Source organism: Xiphias gladius, chromosome 16, assembly GCF_016859285.1.
Source record: "Xiphias gladius isolate SHS-SW01 ecotype Sanya breed wild chromosome 16, ASM1685928v1, whole genome shotgun sequence".
Classification (NCBI taxonomy): domain Eukaryota; kingdom Metazoa; phylum Chordata; class Actinopteri; order Istiophoriformes; family Xiphiidae; genus Xiphias; species Xiphias gladius.
In genome coordinates, this window is record NC_053415.1 from 11,146,426 (window position 1) to 11,167,783 (window position 21,358).

General features: G+C 39.3%; 1 protein-coding gene across 1 annotated transcript in view; it reads left to right on the forward strand.

Annotated features, from left to right (window-relative positions):
- Nucleotides 1-21,358, forward strand: part of LOC120801642 (microtubule-associated protein 2-like) — a 73,038-nt gene that overhangs the window by 15,444 nt on the left and 36,236 nt on the right. The window contains exon 2 of the mRNA XM_040148802.1: nt 14,062-14,114. The gene's annotated coding sequence lies outside the window, so the exon portion shown is untranslated. The remainder of the gene's footprint in view (nt 1-14,061; nt 14,115-21,358) is intronic.

A 21,358-nucleotide genomic window follows, 5' to 3' on the forward strand; every position in this document is an offset into this window, starting at 1 on the left:
AAAATTTGCTGTGCTTTCAGGCTGAACATACCTGTTTTCAGTTTGAGTCTGAAACTGAGTACAATTGTAGTGGTCCAAATTAAATGGACTGTCTGTAAACTGTCTGATAGTCTGTGTTTATCAGTTCACCAAAATAACCAATATACCTTACATGATGAGTCATTATTACACAAATCCCCACAAATTTGGTCTAGTGGCTTTAGAGAAGCTGGATCTTTTGCTAATGTATCCCAGGAGTCACCACCCCCCTCATCCCCGCTTCCATTTATCATCAGCTGCCATTTTTGGGAGGAAAAAAAAAAAAAATCCAGTTCCCTCCGTCAGATATGAACCTTCACTTAGACTGAATCAACTAATGCTGTTATCAGTTGCCATGGAGACTGACGGAGTTAGGGTGTTGCTGTGGAAACTGCTGCTCATTATCACCCGCAGCAGCCCTCCCCACTCCCTCGAGCCAACCAGCACCACACAAATACTCACGCACATTAAACCCCTGTAAATATGTTTTTATGATGTATCAGTGGTGAATATGAGAGATGCGCTGTGTGTTTTCATTAAACCTTACAGACGGAGAGAGACAGTGTATGTATTCCTATACAAATGTGCAACAAGCTGCTTCGGGAATATTATTCGTGTAACAGCGAGAAAATTGAATTTAGACACGATTCGTTGGTCAGCATAACTGGATGTATTGTTCGTTGAACCCCCAAATGTCACAAAGCACAACAGCAGCAGCCTGGAAGCTGTGTATTTAGCCATTGGTCAAGTTAACAGTGGTATATCTATTTTTTCACCATGAACAACCTTGAATACTGTTTGAATCCAGTGTAATCCAGTGTTGCTTTTGTAAATTTTGTTAAAGTTTGGGTGAAGTATTAACAGGCAGCTTAACTGCTATTCACATGATCTAGCCAATTAAGGATTAAAAGAACCACTCTTCTCTCTCACACAGAAGCCATTCACTAATCAGCATGCTCTTTATTAATCCAGTTAGAATGTAGCAACCAGGTGTGGTCAGGCTGAAACTCGCTCCCCATAGGCCTTTTTCACAGCATTCACTTTAACATGGCCTAGCAGAGAAAGTACAGGTGTTACCAATAACATTAACAGTGGCTCTTTTATAAGTCTCCTGCTAAGCCGTGACAGTTAGCCAGCATGCACAGTACCAGTACCAGTACCAGTTCACCTCACACTATCTGAGTTCAGTCCGACTACACTGTGACTTGCGAAATGACAAACCGGTTTGTGGGATTGGATGGGATTGACCTCTTATTTAGGAAAATATTGTTTACGTCCTTCTTTATATAACTGCGTGGCAAAATAATGCAACAGCTGAGAAGGAGGCATACTGCTCCGGTACGGTGAGTGCATGGCCAGTGATAGAGGTTAATGATATAAACTGTATAATTAACAACTTGTGGAATACTGCAGTTAGCCGACTAGCCATGCTAGCTCCCAGTTTCCAGCTTCTAGCAGTTTATCCATATATCCCTACCTGCACTATTTTCTGTATGGCCTGCTTTTTTACCACACAATGCAAATAAACTTTGTCAGGTGAAATCTAGTCCGATCGGTATCGGTGCCAATATCAAGACTGCTGATCAGAGTGAAGATGATAAGATGGGTTATGTTACAGTTACAGGAGTCATCCTGTTATTTTAGCATTTTTCACCTCAGATGGAGTCTAGACCAATGTCTGAACTACTCTTTGTCAACAGTACTTTATATCCATATACTAGGCCCTCCTAACTGAAATTACATTTAGTTATTAGTAATGTAACAAAGTAAATTCATTAATAATTATACTACAAGTAATAAAATGAAATTCATTTTATTTAACTTAAGTATCTTTGTTACATCATAGTTGAAAATCTTGTAAAAGACAGTTGTTGTTATCAGTAAATGTTTGTTGTTATGCTCAGGTTAACATGAGAATGGGCCAACACACTTGAGCAGGGCTTCCTGCCTGCAGTTGTTTATTAATTCAACAGTATTTGTGTTGGCTGCTATGGCTCACTGTTTGACTGCTCCCTTGTTAGTTGTCTCTGTGATACTGACACACACACACACACACACACACACACACTCACACACACACACACACACAAACTGCACACTGCCTGAGAGGTCCATAGAATAGGCTTCGTGCTGAGTCCCACATGGTATTTTAGGTAGATTAATTAACATAACATTGGACCGCATTCAAGTATGCTAGCATAGGTGGTATCGTTTTCTCAGTGATGTTTCAGTGCCAAAAATGATCTTTACAGTAATATATGTTGGCCAGAAGACGGAAATTATATTTAGGCTGTGATCACACAGGATATGTTTTTAGTTTCAGGACTCACCTTTTTTTTTTAGTGTTTTTTAGCATGTTGCTTATGCACGCCTCTCTTTCTGTTTATTTGCCAAGCATTGGATGTATGTTAACATCCATTTAACATTACACATGTTAGCATATTAAAAAACGCATGAAAACGTGCATGGCCAGGTCCTACCAAAAGGCATGTCTCAGTTGAATGACATGCCTTTTGCCATAAAAATGACAAAACATCTGTCATAACAGGCTGTTTCCTCACCACATGTGCCATTGATTTATAAAAAAAAATCCTTATGCCAGCATAAAAAAGAGATATCAAATTACCAAAGGTGTTTACTGTTGCACTGTAAAAAAGCCAACTGATATATTTTGGTCTGAATAACAATTACAAGTTGTTAGGCCTTAGAAACCTAAATTATAAGCATTTAAAGAAAATTAAAATGAAATTCTACCAACAAATTTAGCTAGTCTCTTAATTCAAGAAAAGCAGGTGAGTCCTGATAACCTCAAATCTTAATCTGCGATTCATCACAAAGCAAGACAGTTCTGTTAATTTGTGTTCTTTAGTCGGGGAATGCAGGAAAAACAATTTTTTACTCCGAGTTACTTCATCTTTTGCACAGTAAAATCTCATAATAAGTTATATTAATGAAACTTGTATTATTTATTCAGTGTAATTATATAAGTTTGTCTTTTTCAAGTTCAAATCGTTCATCACTTCCAGAACTAATAATCATTAGTTCAGTTGACTAAATATTCAATGGATCATTTACTGGACTCTTCAAATTAAACTATGTAGATACATTGTTAGCTTGTTTTTGCATATGCTTCCCAACATTCCTTGCATAAAGGTTCAGATTTTCCAGACATCCTTTTTTGGTTGGGGTCTTGGGGGGGTCATACTGTGGGATATTGTACCTGGGCTTATTATAACTGCTGGCAGTACAGCAAAAGCTGTCACGAGGGAAAGAAACGTGTACTTACACAATGAATGATAATTTAAAATAAAACATTGAACCCAAGCTCAATTGTAAATGGAACATTTCTATTGCAGGGGTTCTGAAACTCGTTACTCAGTGGTTCGCATCTGTTTTTTACTCAAGGTCTGGAACAGGTGGCAATAACAAAGCAACATTTTAATTTTGTCGTCCTCAGCTCTGTGTTCTCTGGATAGTGCTGTTCCAAATAGCTGTGCTTGGTGTCATGGGGACATTTTACATTGCCACTCTTTACAATCCCCCCTGCTTATGTGCAATCAAACATATGGGCTTTGTGCTGGATTGGGGAAAAAAATGAACGCATATATGTCTGTCCTTGTCACCTGTTCTTGGTCACCTTTTCTTTTCTTTGTAAATTTTGACTAAGACTTCTTCACCTCATTGGGGACGGAATGCAAGGACACACTGTACTCTGCCTGCCAGTATCTTACTCGTGGTCACCACTCACACCACTGACCGTCTAGGTAGTGGACAGCCACTAAATGGAGGTAGCACCGATGTATCTGTGTGTGTGTGTGTGTGTGTGTGTGTGTGTGTGTGTGTGTGTGTGTGTGTGTGTGTGTGTGTGTGTGTGTGTGTGTGTGGAAAAGAGCGCTGTATGAATGTGTGGCTGAATGGGTGAATGTGGCAGTAGTGTAGAGCACTTTGAGTGGTCAATAAGATTAGAAAGGATCTATGCAAGGGCAGTCCATTTACCATTAATTCAACTGTCAGAGTTGTTCTGGCACATGCCCCATGTGACCTCTGTACTCTGATACGTGATTACACCGCAAACGTCACCCCTCTTGTGATTGGGCCAGCATGAAACCGAGGCACACACGGCTCAGACTGTTAGTCCATGTTTATTTATGACTCAGACATATTCTACAACTAGATTTACACTAGTTTTAGAAATTGTTTACTAGAGAAAACAGGACACAATCTGTATCTGCGATTCAGGAGCTGATAGCAAATTCTCTGGTGTAACGTTAATGGGTGAGCTCGGCAGCAACAACACACAAGACTTTCTCCAGCACTTAATATCGCCATGAGAACGGTGTCAATGATAGGGGAAAAAAAGCCACATTAAAACCACATACATCTGGGGACAGGATCGCTGTGAATACTATCTCCAGCTACACTGTATATTCAACATCACTAACAATTTTTTGATCCACAGAAAATTATTTCAAAATGGAAAACATTACACTTCTTGAGGCATTGTATTCATAACATGAGGTATGGCCTGGATCTGGATTGACTTGCCGTTCAGTCTGGATGCAGACTGAGGTCCGGACTTTGAATAGCCATGTTCAGGTGGGTACAGCATACAGATGTGAGATACTCTGACTCAGAGTGAATTACAGGAATTAATTAAAGTTGTGATGACATAAAACAATATATTAGTCTAACTTGGAGTAAGGTAACATTAGTATTAAATTTTAAGTCGGATGAACTCAAGCCTGAGTTTAAGAAATAAAGGTAAATATCCTAACTCAAACTTTTGCTGAATTTTGTTGCTTTGACATCTCAAATTAGTCTTCTTTACAGTGTTTACTTGAAACTTTTTGTTTAATGGCCCCTTGGGGATAGCGGAATCAGGTTGTGAACACAACATTAACGTATCATCACCTTTTATGTTATGGCAAACTTGTTATCGGTTGCTTATTTACACATCCAGCAGTTACAAAGCAACATGAGCATTCAGTCATTCCAATATTCACTCTCTTTTCAGCTCTGTTTTGGTTTCTGTCGACTGTGTCCGTCTGCCATTTGGTGCTGGGCAGGTAGTGTACGCTGGGTTTTTAGAGCTTTTTCACTGAAAACAGCTGCCTGCTGTGGGGCAAACAGCTAAACCATGATGAGCATTGTAGTGATTCTGTTTCGATAATGTAAACTTCTTCCAGCTTTATCTATATAAAAAATTTAATTCAACAGATCCCACCTGAATCCTTGTGGGTATAACTTCCTTTTACGACAACATTATTCTTGACACTCCCCACTCGTGGACTTGAAAATGCTAGTGCACTTGCTACACTGAAGCACAGAAAGAGGATTGTTAGTAAATATGTTATCCAGAATAAACTGTCTAGCATCTCAGAGTTGAGCACACCATTAGCATTGGTGCTCTTCAAAACTCATGTGGGTCATCTTGAAAAAACATAATATGAAGACTGATCTCAAGATCGTTTTTGCCACACATTTAAATTGGAGTCTGTAGTGGCAGTGAAAGCTGCATCAGCCTACATCGAACCGCAGCGAGGGGTCAAAACCATAAGATGTTCACATGTGTCTGCTAGTGAGTCTTCGTGCATATGTGTGTGCATACCCTGTAGGCTTGTGCGCACTGGTGTGTTTGTGCGAGATCAGACTAGGGAGTGTTCATCAGCTTGCTGGTAATATTATTGAGTGGTCCTGTTTGTATTGCAGCCCATGTAAGCCAATAAAGAATCCGTGAAAATGCTTGCACAGCTGATGCTGTACAACGTCTGCCGCCGATAGGGCGGGCATTTTATTTGATGACGCATATGGTGGCTTCTTTTTTAACTCTGACTGTTGAGAAACAGCTGAAACAGAGAGTGTAATAACAACAGGCAAAATGAGGAGAGAAACGGGTGAAGGGAGCAAATAGTTGAAAAACGGGAAAAAATCAGATTATAGCTAGATAAATTATTTTTTAACATGTGTGAAACCTTTGTTATTACAATAACTTTTTTCCTCTTCCTTTTTTTGAACACAGCAAAGAAATGAAATGCACTGAATAAGAAAACAACAGGGAGAGAAAATACACTCCCATAATTTGGAGTAAAAAAAGGTTGTTTTCAGGGGTTTGCTCTCTTTCTCGCCTTTCTCATCCCAGAACCGATTTCTTTTTCTCTCTTTTCATTTGCAAAGGGAAATTGGGGATTCCAGTGCTGTGACTCGATGTAAAAAGCTACATGTGTGCTTGTCACCACACCATTCAGAAATGACAGTTATTAGTTAAAAATGGATTTGCAATAGAAGACAAAATGTTGAACTGGGGCAGTAGAAGCTGGTTTTACTGTAACAGGGAGGAGAGACAATACAGGCTCATTGGGTTTGGATAATGAGACCCAGATATCAGAACTTTTAAAACTGTTATTGCATTGCCTCAGATATCTTTATAATTTCATATTTGAAAATGAAAGACGCTGCAAACTAATATTTTACTTTTTAGGCATGACAAACAAGTGCCTTCCTATGTCTTGAGAGTGAACAACTACAGAGGCAACCCAAAAACCCTCCTTTGCAGCATTTCCCATCTGATTCTTTTCATAAAAGAGCATTAACAATCATGGATGGTAATCTGATGACAGTTACGTTTGTCACTATCTCTTTATCTCAGCTATCTATTTCTGTAACTGGGCTTCACACAAGTAACATGTAAGCTGATTACCCTTGAGAGAACGAGATGCCCAAATCGTTCCAGTAAAGGTAGCAGTGTCTTTCAAACTCTCAAGCTAAGGGGTTAACAGTCTGTAACCATTTACACACTACCACTAATATTGTTTAAACCCCCTTCTAGTCCATATTGTACGAGGTGAGAACGCGCATCCCAGCAGCAATGTAAGAAAATGGAAGAGAATGGGAGTTATGTGACAACTTTAAAAAAGCTGAATATGCAATAACACCTGATATTTGGCAGGTCAGTTTCGTTGAATTATTCACTGGGTAAACTGTCAATGATACAATAATTCAGTGTTTAAAATTTGAGATACTGTAATTAGTGAGTAATTAATGATTAATCAATGAATACCTATCAGTTTGACCTGTGAAACGGTGACGGTTTTGATTGAGGGTAATGACATCCACTATTTTTGTGCCAATATTAATTAATCATGTAACTCATGAAAAAAGGGATTGAAATCAAGAAACTCCATTTTTTACAGTAAGATAAATGGGAGTACGAATCTAGTTGCCACGATAATTGTGCTGAAACTGTGGACCACACTGATGGTTACAGATTAGTTGTATTTTCCAAGCTGTTAAATTGGAATTAACAGCAGCTGCACACTAATTAAGACACCATCTAACTGAGACAAATTAAGAAAGGCTCTTCTGGTTTAAGCAACATCCTCACCGTGATGGTTAGCAGTCATTTTTAATGCGGGCCATGAGCTCCAGCGGAAGAAAGTAGGCGGCATCTTCCGAACCCCACCCAGCAGAAGAGCACTTGATGTGGGTTCAGACCGCAGCAGCCTGGGAGGACCCAGCCAGCTGGCTGCCTGTGCCTCACTTTTTCCAACATCCCAGCAGTCCCATAGAAACACACATGCACACAATGCAGATCATAGGCAAAAGTACAAACAATGAGGAATGATTTTTATTTTCAAAGTCCCAGTTTTAAAACTCATAATTAACTTATAGAGCCTTCATGGGAAATGAAGGACTAGCTTTGGGAAAATACCTACCAAAGACAGCAGTGATATATATTAGCAGTGACTTTGATTCAGCACCTGACAAGTTGGTAATAACTTGACCATGTGACCAGTTGGCTGTAAGTTGAAGATTGAATTCTCTGCTGAATAACTTCAGGTGTGATAGTGCATCACATGTGGCGAGGTGTACGGTCAGTGATTGTTAGGGATATCATGAAGGCTCTCTGTCTTTTGAGAGTTGCCTCCCTAGAACTTTGTCTTCCTTTATTTACAGTATGTCCTGACCTTAAACTGGTCCTGTGGAGAAGTGTTTCAGACCTGTGTAATTTCCTGTCTTCTTGAAGAACAGTAGGACAGAGGAAACATAGTAGAGCTTGCCCTGACACCACATTTACCTCACTTTGCCACTGGCTTATGTGTGTCTGTTGCTACAAACTGTTAATGACACAGGCTGCCATATGTCAGTGTGAATACACAAACTTGAGGAATACTTTACTTTGTAAAGTAAACCAATGAAAGATTAAGGAAGGCTTCCCCTACTATGGGTTTTTAAGGCTTATAGGCAAATATTTAGACATTTAATAGAAGGCACTGGTTACTTTAAATTTGTCTAGCTGCTGCAGCTGGGTACAACATGTTATTTATTTTCTTTATCAGTTTATCTAACAATCAATTTTGATAGATCAAATAATCATTTTGTCTATAAAAGGTGAACCAGAGAATTCTGCCTTTTTTTTTTTCTTTAAGGTCATTTGTTGTACAGTTTGATGGTACATTACAGTTCTTACCACTGTTTCATCCCAAACAAGTTAAACAAGACCAATCACAGCGTTTCTGCCGGTTAGTACTGGATACGTCTCCCTCCACATCATGAAAAGAATGACAAATGACTTTTTTTTTCAGTTTCTCTATTTCTCCTGACCTGTTCCTCACCCCAATTACTTGCCTGCTTTCTTTGTCATGCTGCTTCCTGGTGTGAATATCCTCTTGGCATAAGGTGCTTTTGCTGCTTTTCTAGGTTGGGAGTGTGTTCTGTTTACCTTGGTGTTTACCTTGGTGTTCTGCCAGTGTTTTACCAAAACACAGGTACGGACAGGACTACTCTTTGTGTTGTTATGTAAGCATTCGCTCGGAGAAACTTTGCTAGGTGATTGAGGAAAAAGTGGCTAAAACTGGGCCTAATAAAAGAACACCTCCTGTTAAGTGCTAATGACACCCCTAAAAGGTCCAACAGTGATAGTCTTTATGAAATTTTGTCATTACAAAAGTAAAACTGGGTATTATGTGAGATGTTTCGATACCAGTACTAATACGATCCTTGAGTTTCAGTACAAAACAATGACATAAAACAGTACTTCTTTCCAAAACCATATTTTTTTTAAGTTAGACAGAGGAATAACTCAACAAAAAAATATTAAATAAAAAATAGAATTAGAAAAAACATTAAATTAAAAAAATGTGTCAAAATAGTCAGTGCATGAATCAGCTGCAAATGACCTTTACCTCAATTAATACAGTCTAAAATAAGTCACATTTTCTGGTTCTCTCATTTCGAGAGAATCAGAAAAAGCAAAGAAGTAAACAAGACTACACTTTTCAATATTTGATGCTACGGACAAAAAATATTTATGTTCAGTACCCAGTTCTGTACAAAAATGTGTATAAATAATTTTATATACACAGTAAACAGGCCAGTTCTTCTTTTGCTGTTGGTGGCTCATTTGTACAACAGAAATATGCTGCTGATGCCCTTGGAAATATACCCATTTATTATTCTAATGGAAGTTGATGTCCTTTGATGATAGTGGAAAATTTGATTTCTGAAACTCATTTCAGGGATTTTGCAGACGCGAACATAAACAGGATCAAGTTTTCATATCTGTCTGTCTTCTGTCTTTCTTTTTATGTGTAAATTGCTTAAATCTAATCTCATCACATCAGTTTAATTCCATGTTTCTTTTTCCGTGACCAAATCTGTCCAAAGTAAATGATAATTTTATGAGTCATAATAACCTGCTGTTTCTTCCAGGTTGAAAAATACCTGTCATCAGCTCCCTAATAACACAAAATCAAACCTGACGTTTGGCAGTTACTGTTTCACTGGTTGGTTTTAGTCCCCAAGACAACTACTAATTTCCTTTGTCGTAGATTGTGTGTGTCTCTCTGAACTTTGGCACGATGGTGAATTATAGTTATTTCACAGATGAGAGCTCTCCAAAAGGACAGAATCAGTGGAATAGGTGAAACCTGTATGGCAACATACCTGCTCTTAATTAAATGTATATTCACACTTCTTGCGCACAAAATCATTATAATGTACCTTATAATGTAATCAATGCCTATACTGTTGGGATTACATGTACAATGACTCATAATACAGATTTAATATCACCATATTTGGATAATCTGAGACTGCATCCCGATATTTAATTTAGGGAGTTAAATCATAATCCCAACACAGCCTTAGAAATGCCCCACAAATTCTAGTTTAATTAGGGCCTCTGGCAGCAGAAAAAGCAAGCAAACAACACGTCCAACAAGAGGACTATTGTAATAGTAACCAACATTATGACACAGCAAGCCATGCAGTCTCCAGAGTATAGCATTTAAAGGTAATTGGGTAACATTTTTAAAACAGCAGGTGATCAGGGTCAAGTTCCTTTTAAATTTCACCCAGCTTGAACTCACAAAATGCCAAAAAATAAAAATGCTTATGCTGAATTGCTACACTGCATGCACAACTTTCAGCTTTGTCAGATTAACAGAGACCAGAAGTCATTTGATCACACTCCACAACGCTACTGGGAAAATGTTTTGTGGACTGAGGAAACTAAGGTTGAATTGTTTGGGAGGAACACGCAGCACTATGTATGGCGTAAATAGGGCACTGCATACCAACATGAAAACATCATCCCGGTGAAAATACCGTGGCTGGAGCATCATTAAGGGGAAACTGAATTCCCAGGTTTATCATTGAATCTTACAGGATAATGTCAGGGTGGCTGTCTGGCAGCTGAAGCTCAGAAGAAGGTGGGTGATGCAGCAGGACAATGATCTTAAAGAAAATCTACTACAGAATGACTTCAAACAAGGAAAATCCATCTTTTGCAGTGGCTCAGTCAGATCCCAGGCCTTAACCCAACAGAGATGCTGTGGAATGAGCTTGAGATTTGTTCACACCAGACATCCTGAGAACACAGCTGAGCTGAAGCATTTCTGGGAACGCCAGCTCTGGGAACGTTTAATGGGTCTGGTCAATAAAGACACAAAAGATTATTATTGTTTATGTGTTATTAGATTAAGCACATTGTGTGTATATATATATAAACATACTTTTATTCTCCCTTTACGTGGAACAGGCTTTAGTTAACTCAGAGCTTGTGTCATCACAGCATGACTGCAGGTTCAGTGTCACCCAGTTATATCTGTTCACCCATTCTGCACTCCCTGCTGACAAAATAAAACTTTTCATCTAGCAGTGGTAATTTTTCTGACACCGCGGCCGGGTTTAGGGGTTAATCATGAGGTGTGTCATGCGTGGAATCCGGCTTCTTTGCCAAGTACTATTTGATCAGATTAGGAATGGTTCTTGTGAATAACAGCAGGACAGGCAGGCAGCTGAGCGGGACAGCCTGCTGAAGTTCCCATCCATCAGGAGGGAACAGTAAAGGGCAATGTAGATAACTAGAGGGATTGCCACACATGTACTCACTAATAGTTCTATGGATGTTTGCCATAAGCTGTTCTCTCTGCTCATATTTCCAATAGTCTTACTACAGCAAGGCATTGAATTATATTGACAACCATCTATGCTAATGATTTGTTAAATGAAATCTTTGAAAATAAGAAAATTCCTAGCCCGGAATTCCATTCATGAGAGAATTTGCTTGTTGGAGTCACTTCCCATTGAGGGTAAAAAGTTAAGCAATGCAAGTTTCTCTATGAGTGACTGATTTCAAGACCTTTTTAAATGATGATGGAAATTCAGACCGACACTGTGTGATAATGGTGCAAATCCCCAGTAACTGTTTTGTTCCTGAATAGTTGTCTGTTGTGCGTTCATTTTGATCAGGTGCAGAGTGGCATTAGTCTGATGAAACTATGAAACAACATGGACGCTGAATGAATGTCTGGCTGACTGGTTAATTGGCAGACTAACTTACCAGTTGACTGCGTTGAGAAGTTGAGAATTTCGCATTACAAATACACGTAAATAAGTAAGATGCCATACCATGTCTCCCTTGTGCCTACGACAGTTGAGCAAACTGGTAATGTTGACAACAGCACATAGCAAGCAAGCAAACAAACAAACAAACAAACAAACGAAACATTTAAAGAAATCTTCCATTGGAGAACAAAAATTCCCAGGAGACCCTTTTCGGATGAAGGCTGTGTAAGGGGAACACGTGGAAATAATGGCACTATAGTTGGGACCAAGTGTTTTAGTGACCAAGTGTTTTAGTAGCTAATAAGACTTAACAAAAATCCGTTTACTGAAACCCTGATATTTAGAGAACGGTGAAAGCCACCCAGCATGTTTGGATTTTGTTGCTCAACCTATTAGTGAAATGCAAATGCAAAAATATATTTAATCAGCTACTGCAATCTGTATATTAAACACTGATTTCCTTTAAGAGTGGCTTTCAATACAGCTGTGCAGAGTTTTTTTGTAAAATATGTTTTCCTTCATTTCTTTTGCATGTTACATTGTCAGCACTGTGCAGCAGCCAACCAGGGACTCATGGGTCGAGGTAATGAGTTCCAGCTATTGAAGAATCACACCTTCAGCTTGTCTAGGAAAGCTTATGCCAGAATGTGTTTGGAGTGGGACTTGTTCTATGTCTAGCACATTCAGGGGCATTAGACTTGAATTATGCCGCCCCTTTCCTCTTTTGTTGTACTCATGAATGGAATACCATGGCACAGCAGATGTCTGGAGAGGATCCAGTTTAGTTATGGGGATGGTATCTCCACCTATTGCAGGTTATGACGGTCTTATGTATTTATTTTACATTGAACTTTGATGTGCACTGAATGAACAAAGAATGTGGATCAATGATTTCATGACTGAGGCCATGGTACAAACACATTATTTGTGTTGACCTGTTCCCAGCATCCAACAATACCTCATGAACAGTTTTTTTTTTTTTTTTCAATTATGAAGGAGGTGAAAGAGTTCAGGTAGTTCATATGCACTGCCACTTGTGTGTAATGGCTGGAATAATGAGAGTACTGTATCTTTGTTGTGTCCATGGTCACAAGCTCTGTGTAATGACTGGAAGAATTTGATTGCAAGCGTGTAAGATGAGGTTTTTCCTGAGGTGAACTTCCTCACTGCTCAAAAGAAGGTGATGAAATTAATGAAAGGACCTTGGTAGAGCTCACCGTTTTGCTTCTATGATCCAGGGAAGTGATATATGGATAAATAAATGACCCTTGACTGTTTATCTTGGTCCAGCAATGAGGAAAAGGTCAGTTTGCTATCCAAATTGATCATGGTAAGGGATTGGTTAGTGGAGATGTTTGCTGCTAAGTGTTTTGACATTGATGATTTATGTTGTCTGTTGCTAGTTCCGTGTCAGTCATGGTAATATGAACCCAGTGCCCTCTTGCTGAGATACCCACAGTGTCTACATGTGTCAGTATGTCCAGACTGTGGCTGTTGGACTAAAGCCAGTTAGTGTTTGTCAGCTCTTGTGTGCGACTGTGTACCTGATAAATGGAGCCATGTCATTGTGTTTACCCTTTAATGAGGCTTTCCATTGTGTGTGTGCGTGCATGTGTGTGCATGTGTGTGTGTGTGTGTGTGTGTGTGTGTGTGTGTGTGTGTGTGTGTGTGTGTGTGTGAGAGAGAGAGAGGAGGAGAAGAGAAGCAGATATGTCTGAGTCTTTTTGGCTGCTGTCAAATGAACACTGCACATGTGGCATTAAATGAAGCATAAACACACACACACACACACACACACACACACACAAATGCTCCCCTTTTCTTACTGTCACTTTATCTATTTTTTTTCCCCTGTGTACCCTGTTATTCCCATCTTTGTGATAGCACAGGGCTTTCTTTAGATCCAAAGTTGATTGGAAACCACTATCAGTCAAACTCGCCCACCTCAGCCACTCCTTACTACTTTCTCACTTCTGCCTCTACCCCTACCTTTCCATCTGTACATAAGATATGCTGATGGAGTGTGTGTGTATGTGTGTATGTTAACTGAGGTGCCACCTGCCACTGCACCCCCAAAGTACTGCCAGCCAAATCTAATCTCTCTCTCCCTCCCTCTCTCTCTCTCTCTCTCTCTCCCCCTCTCACTCTCTCTCCCTCACTACTGCTCTCTCTCCTTATCCTTCCTCACCCTTTCAGGTGTCGGATGTTATCCTTTCCTCTGAGCCACAGACAACATCCCATCTAGCCAGGTGAGTCTCTCAGTCTCTTCCTCTCTGTCTCTCTGCCCCCCCCCCCCCAACAACCTCTTTGTCTCTCCCGCTCCCTCTCTTCACTGCATATGCCTTTGGATGCTGCTGCAAAGATGCTGCGTCACTGTGCCGGTTTCATATAGGAACTATAGTAATTTCACTGTAGAAAACAAAATGGATGCATTTCTCTTTTGTCCCACCTGTTTCTGTCTCTATGTGGCAATGTGTGGGTTTTTTTTGTGTGTAGCTAGCTGAATTCATTGATGTATTTTGTATATTTTAATGAAGAATTCAAGAGCCCAAGCATACATAGAAAAATGTGCATTTGCATTTGACATTGGTTCAGTAATTTATCTTGAGTCTGTTTAAAACAACAGGCTACATTAGTGGTTTGTGTGTGTTTGTGTGTGTGGGGACATGTCTAGACACTCCCAGACAGTCATTCTGTTGGCCAGTTTCACTTTCACACGGTTCAGGGGTAGAGTGGAAAGGCACATTATTCCCACTAACTGAGACATTGTAGATTTACTATATCCAGATTAATTTCTGGTGTCAAGTCTAGTCACCTCTCTGCCAATTTGAAATGACAAATCAAAAGGGTGAAGTAAAAATTGTTAAGCACTCCATCCAGAGAAAAATGTACACACCAACCTCAGGTATTTTGCCTCGTCATCCCTTGAGTGGTTGGTTGGCTATTAATGGGTATGTGAAGAGCCCAATGGTTTTATATGGCTGTCATCAAATGCCCCCATATGAAACCAGTGGCCTCTGCTTGCAGGTCATAAGCTCACACACGCTAAGTGCATTCAATCTGCCCAGCATGAAATGGTGGGGACACAAATGCTAATGAATGGCAGTCTGAAGCCAAAGAGATATAAACTTTTCTCTGGGGGTTGGCCAAACCAGCATTGAAATGCTTATTGGTCAGTGTCTGCTGGGTGTGTAGGTGAGGCAATACAAATGTTTGCTGATGCATTAGCACTTGTTTTAATTAGATCATCATTTAAACACTGTATGTTGATAAAACTGATATTATATAATATATTGGTTTATGGCTATTAAAGCTAAAGTATGCAACTTTCTTCTAATATTTTTAAATTGAAATATGCCCCAAAACATATCCTAATGTAGAGAGGTTCTGTCAAAGGCTTCTGTGACCCAGAGTCATGGAACAGCCTGGCAACAGCGCAGAGGTTTTCGATTCTAGAGTTTCTGAGCGAGCCTCGCCCTTCTAACCAATCAGAGAAGGCCTAACTCGGGGGTTGGGAGCTCACGGCTCTCGATCAGTACGTGAATGTGCTCCTGGTCTGGAACTCCTCTCGCACCGAAGCCTCAAGCTAGCATTAGCTGCTGGAAGGCCTCACACCGGCTGTGTCACAGGCTAGCAAGCTCCCTGCATTAGCTGAGACAGCGTACGTGATCAGGAGAAGGGGGAGGGAGGGGTGGGAGGAGTTGCTTTCAACTTGATTTCAAGTATTTGCGTATTAAGGCTTTAAGTTTAGTTTGTTAGTGTACTTTAAATTTCTGTTACATGCAGGCAATGTTTTTGTTAATGATATTTTTTCGTATTACAGATTATGCATTGTTATTTGAAAGAGATGCTAGCAGTTCCAATTATAATCACCATTCAACTTTTTCAACTTTGGGTTACTTGGACCAACAAGTTCACTAAAATGTCGGCTTGTATAAAACACTCTTGGCATAGCAACTCTTGGCATAGGAGCTGACTAGAGCTAGCTGCTCTGTGGCTGGATGTGAAAGTAAGCATCTGATTGCAAACATGGTAGCGGCAACATCTTGCTTAGCTAAAGTCTCATTGTTGGTGTGAGTTTGTTTTGGAGACTTTCTGCCCCCTTAGCAGTTAATAATCAGTAACTGCAGTATGGGCACATTTCACTTTGTTTACATCTTAGCCCTTTATCCAGGAGGTCTGATATTAATTATTACACTGAATACAAATTACAAGCCACTACAAACAGAGAGAGCGCTATTCACTTTATGTAAAATTACACGTTCTTAAAATTTGACCTGTTATTATGTACATAAATGTAACTTTATTTGACCTTATTACAGATATTTATGCAACCTGAAGACCACAGTTTGTGTCATCCCTCCTATCAGTCAATATTAGTTTCTGTTATTGATGAAGGTGCTCTTTCTCAATCACAACCACAATCTGACTGTAACCTTAGAGCCACAGAGCTGTCGTATGTACAGGTGAATGACCAGTCGTCATGTCCGTGAAGACACTGGTAAGAGACTTAAAAGGTGGGGCTACATTTGTTATTGATTAAGACCTTGTCAGTGCAATCAATAGCCAAAAGGGTTATGAAAGACAAAAAAAGATTTGGTTGATAATAGTTACACGTCATCTCAACAAGACTTCATCATATAACTTGTTGTGCTGTGTTCCTGTTACTGTTGCAACTAAGCAACTATCATTAATTTAAGAAACAAACCAACAAACATTGAGAGCTTGACAGTTTCTCACAGGAGGTTTGGGAGAAAGGAGACCTACCGGTGTTTTTATAATATGCTAAGGTTTGACTACTTTGGTTGTGAAGCCCAACACCATCCCCCACCCACCCGCACTGGTTGGAAACCCCTGCTCTAAGCAGCTTCCTGACAGCACAGACAGCACGTCAAATGAGCCTTTCCTCATATTTAATTTACTTTTTAGATGGTCCTAACCTAATACAAGTGACAGTTTTCACTGGCAGTTTTTCATACAGCTGTCTCTCAGATATTCACAACAAAAGTCAGCAATCAATATTGATCATTCAGCTCCTGTGAATACTTTAGTTCTCCTCACTCCCACCAACTCTTTTGCACTTGCTCCCTCCCTTTTGAACGCACACACTGGCATTCACTATTGCCTAGCAGGGCGCTGTTTATCAGTTTTCAACAACAACGCATACATTCAAACACAGTCAAAGTATCCAATGTGAAAACATGCAAGCCTTCCCTCTGTCTCTCTCTCCCCCGCTGTCTTTGTGAGGCAAAACCTAAGTGGCATTTCCCAGCAGGTCTGTTTGACCTTCTCCTGTTTCTTTAGCCTCTGCTTTCTCCTTTCCCCCTAACTCCTCCATCACACAAGCTGGTGGCTGAACCATAAAGACAGGCAATCTTGACCTGGGCACATTTCACTTTGTTTACATCTTAGCCCTTTATCCAGGAGGACTGATATTAATTATTACACTGATTACAAATTACAAGCCACTACAAACAGAGAGAGCGCTATTCACTTTATGTAAAATTACACGTTCTTAAAATTTGACCTGTTATTTATGTAAATAAATGTAACTTTATTTGACCTTATTACAGATATTTATGCAACCTGAAGACCACAGTTTGTGTCATCCCTCCTATCAGTCAAGATTAGTTTCTGTTATTGATGAAGGTGCTCTTTCTCAATCACAACCACAATCTGACTGTAACCTTAGAGCCACAGAGCCGTCGTATGTACAGGTGAATGACCAGTCGTCATGTCTGTGAAGACAGTGGTAAGAGACTTAAAAGGTGAGGCTACATTTGTTATTGATTATTATATTTATGCGTCATTATACCATCAGGTGACCTGTTATATCATTATACAAGGCTACATTAAAGATGTAAGCAGTATGCAGTGAGAAATGCTATCAATGAGTACTGAATTTAAAAAAACAAATCCAGAGCTCTTGTTCACTTAATTTATTACTTCAAACCTTATGTAACATTCTTTTAATATTCCCATGAGGACTTACGACATAGCTTTACTTTAAATTCCTATTTGTTATTTCTAATGTCAGAGTAATATTTCAGAGTATGCCTACAGTAGCAAGGGAAACTTTTGGAACAGTAATTATATCTTTTGTTGTACGAGATCCTACTTAGGTTTCATCCCATATGACTTCCACTGACCCATCCACTATGTGGTTTGAATGTTAGATTAAAACTTTTAAATATTGCTTGTAAATTGTATTTCTGATTAATAGCCTCAATAATAAAGCAAAAGAGAGTGAGAAAGTCATAACAACATGTCATTCGATTGCAGTTACTATAGACAGAGTCAGACAAAGAGGGAGAGGAGAGAGTAAGTAAAAAGTTCATATTGTCAGCCACTGCAGCAGTGATGTAATGGCCCAGACCCCCCTACACACACACACACACACACACACACACTCCTCAGGCTACACTCTTGTTTTCTTTCTTTCCTTATTTCTCTCTCTCTCTGCTTGACCACTTCTCTTCTGCATCTCTTTTCACCTCTTTGTCTCTTGTTTCTATTTCATCTCACTCAGCTACCCGACTGCCATTCATCCTCCTATGCTCTCTCTGTCTTTCTTTTGTTGTCAAGGGGCTCATACATATTAACAAGAATTGTTATGAAATATCCTCGCATAAAATGATGTTTATCCTGCATATAATATTTGAATATATGTATCTATCTCAATCAAGAGCTTTATAGGTATGGCCACCAGAAACGATACTCTCAAAATAGTATAACATGTTTTTCATTTTCAAAAGCTAAAAAGCTACATTTTATTCCTGAAAGTCATAGATAAGAATTTTCTTTGGCTTTATGCTGACAGATAGAGCACAAAAGAGCTCAGCTTCCTGTAGACTGGCTGGCATTCAGTGAGATAAAAGCATCCTGTCTAAACATTTCTGATCAGATTTTTTTAAAGAACAAAGTACAAAGTACATACTTACCTACACTACTCTACCTCTGATGACCTCAGGAGCTCAGATAAGTCGTGCCATAAGTCGTTCAGATAAAGGTTGTGGGTTTTGCTAAGTCATGGATGAATTCTTAAGATGTTCTGTCCCCATGAGTACTGGAATGAGAGGAGCTGAAATTGGTCAGTAGTTACAAATCCGATCTGCTCCAATCATTGTCATCCAACTCTTAATAAGATTCACTATAGATACTAGATACGCTATGTGTAGAATGTCCATCAGTGGTAGTATCTAAAATAGCACTGTGAATGACAGCTATCATAAACATCCTCAGGTACACTGAAATTAATTGGCTGAAAGCAACTCATAACCTGTACCAATTTTGTCCCGGCATTGTCTAAGGATATGAAAAATGCTCTGCGCAAAGTGGCCTTAATCACAGTAGAATTGATTAAAACTTAATAATAACAGTATTTTTATGTTTTTTTGATGCATTCTCTTGCTGAGAGTTAGATGAGACCACCAGTATCACTCCAGGATACGGTTAGCTTAGTGTAAAGATGGGGTGAGCAGGGGGAAACAACTAGTCTGAATCTGTCCAAAGGTAAAAATATCCACCTCCTACCACCTCTAAGAGCGTTTTCATATTGGGTACGATTGCTTCGTACCATGCCTGTACCAATCCCCTGCTGCTCAGCTTACACCTTAGTAATGTTGTTGCATTCCTGAGTACACTTGCATAGCTACACACTCCGATGCACTAGGTGGCAGTATACACCTAGTTGGTTTGCAATCCACCAATAAACACAAAGAAGAAGAGTACACTTGCGTTCACATAGTAAATAGCCGTCCACTTCCATGTTTTGGTTAAGCTTACCAATGTAAACTTTAGACACATTCGTGTACTTGAGGGGCTATCGTTCTAGGGATCCAGGCCCAGATCTGAGTACACTTGACCCCAAAGTCCAGTTCGTTTGATTAGTGTGAACTCTATGTGCTGTAACAGGGCACAGATCGACGAACCGTGCCTGGTTCCACTTGTAAAGGTGGTCTTAAGTATGGTACAGGTGTACTCGGGGAAACTACTGTACCAAAACACGCTTATTAAACGTGTTAAACTGGTACACATTAATGTGAAAATGACAGTTTATTGTTTTGCTAAACTATGCTATCTGTCCCCTTACCCTAGCTTCATATTTAGCAGACAGACATGAGAGTGGTATCGATCTTCTCATCCAACTCTCAGCAAGGAAGCAAATGAGCGTAATTTTTTCTTGTATTTTACAGGCTTTTCCAAGAACAAATGTCTTTTGTACATGAAAAGGTTTAAAATGAGAGATACTGGATAAAAACAGAAAAGATCATTGGTAATCCTGTGCTTGGTTTCATTGGATACACTGCAATTAAACTCTCTCAGTAAATTCAGTCTTTACATACATGCTTCATGGACGGTAGTTGCTAGAACTTACAGAGCTTTAATTTGAAAGCTTTTTCACCTCCAATTTCTTTTCCTCTTAATAATCTTGTTCCATTCATGCCTCTTTAAGACTGGGTGATGAAAAATAGCAAAACTTAAAATGAAAAAAAAATCTATGGATTGTAAAGTGTTTTGAATTGCAGACATTTTCCATTAAATTATTGAAATGTCTCATTGTTGGATTGTATTGTCCAAGTTTAATTGACTTAATTAATGAAACTAAAGTTGAATAGTACTTTACTAAGCCTGAGTGGGATTTGCCTCACCATAAAGAGACACAGCCATTCATACATACAATCAACTCATTCTCTACTTATATTGGATAACAGTTTTTTTCATTTATGTCATTAAATACAGGGTTTCAGCCAGAAACCACAAACTGTAACACTCTAGGTGTGTGTTCTGTCATCCCTCAATACATTTCAGCCAACTGGTGTGAATGAGGTGGCAAATACTTTTGAAACTTGGATTCCAAACCATCAGTGTGAACAATGCCATACAAACAGTAACACAAAATATCAGGAAGGAACTGTTCTCTCCAAACTCTATTGTAATTGCATCTTGCACATAAAACTCACTTAAGAAACCAGTCTTACATTCACCATACTGTTCTCATGAAAACAAAATTTTCTCCAGTCTTTTGGTGTCTTGTTGTGTAAATGCATGTTAAAATCTTTCTTTAATAGTGTGTATGTGTCTTCACGCACACACAGACACACGGTAGATTACAGCCCCAATAATTCTTAGGGAGAGCAGGTTAATGAGGAGACGGATGATAAATGAGAGGCTAATAGAGAAGAATAATCAATGTGTGCAGCTTAAACTCTGAGAAAATACTATTGGATAGCCCAGATTTTTCATTTTAGGTATTAATTACATATAATAATGCTTTTTTGCAGGCTGTCACGTGTACATGGTAAGGAACAGCTTGAAATAAATGGGAGGATTACTTTCTGTTGAACCTAAATATTCCACTCATGGAGTAATTACTTGTAGGGAAATCTTATCTCCTTGCTCTGAGGTGACTCAAGATCTCCTTTCTTGTCATTTCTTTTTGTCATCTTCATGAGCACCTTGAGATTCTCACTGGTTGAGAAAAAGTTTGAGC